Source organism: Carlito syrichta, unplaced genomic scaffold (genome assembly GCF_000164805.1).
Source record: "Carlito syrichta isolate Samal-C Ts95f unplaced genomic scaffold, Tarsius_syrichta-2.0.1 Scaffold306593, whole genome shotgun sequence".
Lineage (NCBI taxonomy): Eukaryota > Metazoa > Chordata > Mammalia > Primates > Tarsiidae > Carlito > Carlito syrichta.
In genome coordinates, this window is record NW_007250689.1 from 53,056 (window position 1) to 57,791 (window position 4,736).

A 4,736-nucleotide genomic window follows, 5' to 3' on the forward strand; every position below is an offset into this window, starting at 1 on the left:
GGGAGTGGCCACTGCACTCCAGTCTGGGTGACAGAGTGAGACTCCAAGTCAAAAAAAAAAGATTATATACCTTATAAAGTCATTCATATTAGGTTAAAGAAGAAGCAAAACTAGTAGATGTTAGCAGAAGTCAGAATAGTCATCTCCTTGGGTAGAGAGGAAAGAAAGAAGATTATAACTGAGGAGGGAAATAAGAGGGGTGGCTCAGGTACTGGAACATTCTAATTTTTAATCTGGGTGGGGAGGGTACATGTATATTTTATCGCTTATCTTAAACAGCATACATATGCTTTTCACACTCTTTTGTATGACCTTTTACACAAAGGACAGCTGTGGAAGGAGAGCTCAATGCATGTGCTACCCAGCTATGCCCGTGAAACTCTCTGGTAGGACCCATGGCCAGATTCATTTATGAGCCTTCTATGGCCCTTTAGAGGCCTAGCCTGTGATAGGAACCATGAATCTGTTTGGTGGGACACAGACAAGAGGCACCTTCTAGGTCATTGGCTTCCATCCAACCCTAAGATTCTGAATTTGGAAATCACCAAGAGTACTGAGCTACACTGATGTGTCCTGTGTGGCAGGTTTCACATTGACGGGGGCTTCATGTTAATTTGGGCAGGGTCAAGATGATCTTTCTAATGCTTTCCAACAGCTCAGCAGAGGGAGTAAGAAGAGAGGAAAGAAAGTACTTCTGGAAGGATTTCAGAATAACTGGATCTTGGGGACATGATCCCAGATATAGAAAACCTTTCTTCACTTTGCCACTTGAATTTCTAAACTTTAAATCGCCTCGGAAACTAGCACAGTCCCAAAATAGAATGGAATTTAAATTGCCATGGAGGGTTCTTTGTGGATTTTTACCCAGACATAGAACAAAGACCAAAAAAAAAAAAAGTAAATTTCATCCATTTTAGATGTTAACTCATCTGGCTGTTACTTTCAGGTCAGATTGGATATTTATGGCCCTTTTATCTAATACCATAAAAAAGAAAAAATAAGGGAGCAACTTTCTAAAGGTTTGAAGCTCTTTTTGTAAACTCTTGATGGCTCAGCCCCATCCCTGGCCTTAGATCTGGTGGCTTAGTGCCACAAATGGATCATGAAGGAAAGGAAAAACGACTTATCAGTTGTGCAACAGAAATTCCAAGAGAAAGAAATTTATGAGATCATTTAGTTCTTGGGATGGAATATCTCTTAAAATAATCTAGTCTAAAGAGAGCAATGTGGAAATTGAGTTCCAGAGAGGAAAAGACAGTTAATAATTTTCATGAATTGAATGATTGGTGAACATCAGTTTCCCTGGTACCTAAATCTGATATCTTCCTACTAATTCAATAATTTTTGAGCAAAGCTGAACCATTATCACATTCATGAAGGCAAACCTGAGGTCTCTCTGCTTGCATCAATATAAGGAAATAAGCCGTGTGTGGGGTGGCTCATGTCTGTAATTCCAGTACTTTGGGAGGCAGAAGCTAGAGGATGGCCTAAACCCAGGGGTTCCACCCTAGCCTGGGCAACTTAGTGAGACCTCATCTCTTTTCAGCTATTTGAAGTCTGAGGCAGAAAGATCACCTGAGCCCAGCAAGTCGAGGCTCTAGTGGCTGTTAGCACGTCACTGCACTGCAGCCTGGGAAACGGACAAACAAACAAACAAATAAAAAAATGAGGAAATCATTTCTGGCAGCCAACGATGTACAAAGAGAGAAAAGATGAGCCTGGACAGGCAATGAGATTTCTTCCCAGAAAGAGACAAGACAGATGATGGAGGATCAAGTGGTGTGCAAGCTCAGATGCAGTCAGAGGGTTAAAATAAATGACTGGAGAATAAATTCCCTGCACACAAGGCATAAGAGAAAACCATAGATTTATTTAGGAAGGGATAAAAAGACACAAAATCAGATAAGATCTGCTGGGAGGGAGCCAGTTTGGGAACAGGTGACCAACATAGTGGACTTACCCTAGATGAGAGGAGAGAAAAAACAATGTTCTTGCACTTAGGAAGCCAGACTCTTCCAGGCTGAACTTCTCTCGGGAGAGACTACACTCTTCTACTATGGCTGACCAAGTCCAAACTGAGAAGGGCAGCACTTCTAGTTCCAGAAGATAAGGGCAGCTCCTCATTCTCCCTTCCCCACATCTATCCCTTCTTGTCCTTCAAGTTATTCCCTGAAAAATCTCCCCGATTCTACTCCCCACTCAAGGCACTCTATCTGATCTTTTGGGTCACCTACCTTTCCCAAGCACCTAGGAGCCTCTCACACCCTGGTCATGCTGGAGCCATCTCAGTCTCCTACAAACACACTGCCATGACTCTACACGCTGAGTGCTCCAGAGGCTGTTGAATGGGTGAATTATTAAATACCCCCTGAATTCTGTATAGATTATGAGCGAGAATGGGGAAGAGGAATAATTTGGTATCTAAAAGTGACTGGACAGAACAATGGGCAGACTTAGGCCCACTTATTCTACCACTACTACACACCAATGAAAGGAATACAGTGAGAATGGAGCAGGGGGTGTCTCACATTTCTGACAAACTTGAATAAAGTAAATTGGCCACACATAGTAAACTTGAAGTAAATATGTGATGCTTGTCTTGGATGTTATCTTAAACATTAAATACAAAGAGGTGGCATTTCAAATCTCCCTACAGAGTGACCTGAGATTGGAAAGAAGATTCTGATCTAATCGCTTGTATTTTACTTAGAACCATAGACAGACCCCTAGATTGTCAGAAAGGCTCTCAAATTGCTCAGTAGGTTCCTCATTGGCTGATTGGGTATGCACTTTAGGTATCAGGTAATGCCGAGGCTGACCTTCTAAGTTTCCACAAGTGACAGAGCAGATGCACTATGGATCTGTTTCCCTGGTACCTAAATCTGATATCTTTCTACTAATTCAATAATTTTTGAGCAAAGCTGAACCATTATCACATTCATGAAGGCAAACCTGAGGTCTCCCTGCTTGCATCAATATAAGGAAATAAATCGTGTGTGGGGTGGCTCATGTCTATAATTCCAGTACTTTGGGAGGCAGAAGCTAGAGGATGGCCTAAACCCGGGGGTTCTACCCCAGCCTGGGCAACTTAGTGAGACCTCATCTCTTTTCAGCTATTTGAAGTCTGAGGCAGAAGGATCACCTGAGCCCAGCAAGTTGAGGCTCTAGTGGCTGTTAGCATGCCACTGCACTGCAGTCTGGGAAACAGACAAACAAACGAACAAATAAAAAAACGAGGAAATCATTTCTGGCAGCCAGCGATATACAAAGAGATGCACTATGGACAGTTCCAGTCAGACCTCCCCTGTGATGGGATTCATTCTCCTGGGCCTCTCTGTCTGCCCAAGCTGGAGAAAACATCCTTCGTGCTCATCCTGCTAATGTACCTGGAGATCCTACTGGAGAATGGGGTTCTCATCCTGGTGACTATCCTTGACTGTCACCTGCACACAGCCAACACTGGGGTATCCAGATATATAAAATAGACATTACTGGACCTAAAGAGACTCCAATAGACTAATAGTTGAGGACTTCAATACCCCATTCTTAGCATTGGACAGATCATCTAGATTGAAAAATCAACAACAAAACATTGGCTTCAAACTGCTCCATATACCAAATGAACCTAACAGACATTTGCAGAACATTTTATCCAACAACTGGAAAATATACATTTTTCTCATCAGCACTTGAGACATTCTCCAGGACAGAATATATGTTAGGCCACAAAACAATGCTTAACACATTTTTAAAAATTGAAAACATATCAAGTATTTTTTCTGACCACAAGTAGAAATTAATGACAAGTGAAACTTTAGAAACTGTACAAATACATGGAAATTTAAAAACATGCTTCTAAATGACCAATGGATTAGTGAAGAAATTAAGATGGAAATTCCAAAATGTTTTGAAACAAATGAAAATAGGAACACTACATGAAAAAATGTATGAGACATACCAAAAGCAATACTAAGAAATACTAAGAGGGGAATTTGTAACAATAAAAAAATCTAATTTGGCCAGGCTCGGTGGCTCAGCCTGTAATCCCAGCACTTTGGGAGGCCGAGGCGAGAGGATCGTCTGAGCCCGCGGATTCGAGACCCGCCCCAGGAACTTGGTGAGACTGAGTCTCTGCTATAAATCAAAAACTAGCCAGGGGTGGTAGCGCGTCCCTATAGTTCCAGCTACTTGGAAGGGTGAGGTGGAAGGATCGCCAGAGCCCAGCAGGTCGAGGTTGTGGTGACCAGGAACATGCCACTGCACTCCAGTCTGGGCGACGGAGTGAGACTCCAAACCAAAAACACACACACACACAATCTAATTTAAAAGATAACAAGAATACAAATGAACAACCTAACAATGTACCTTAAGGAACTAGAAAAGAAAAAAAACAAATCAGACCCCAAATCAGTAGCAAGAAGTTAATAATAAAGTTCAGAGAAGAAATAAATGAAACAGACTAAAAAAATACAAACTATCAACCAAAAAATATATCTTTGAAAAGATAAATAAAATTGACAGTAGTTAGACTAACTAAAAAAATGAGAGAAGACACAAATACATAAAATCAGAAACAAAAAGAAGACATTAAATCTGGTACCACAGAAATACAAAGAATCATTAGAAACTACTATAAACAGCTATACACCAACAAATTGGAAAATCTAGAGGAAATGAATACATTCCTGGACACATAACTTACCAAGATTGAACCAGGAAGAAACAGAAAACCTGAA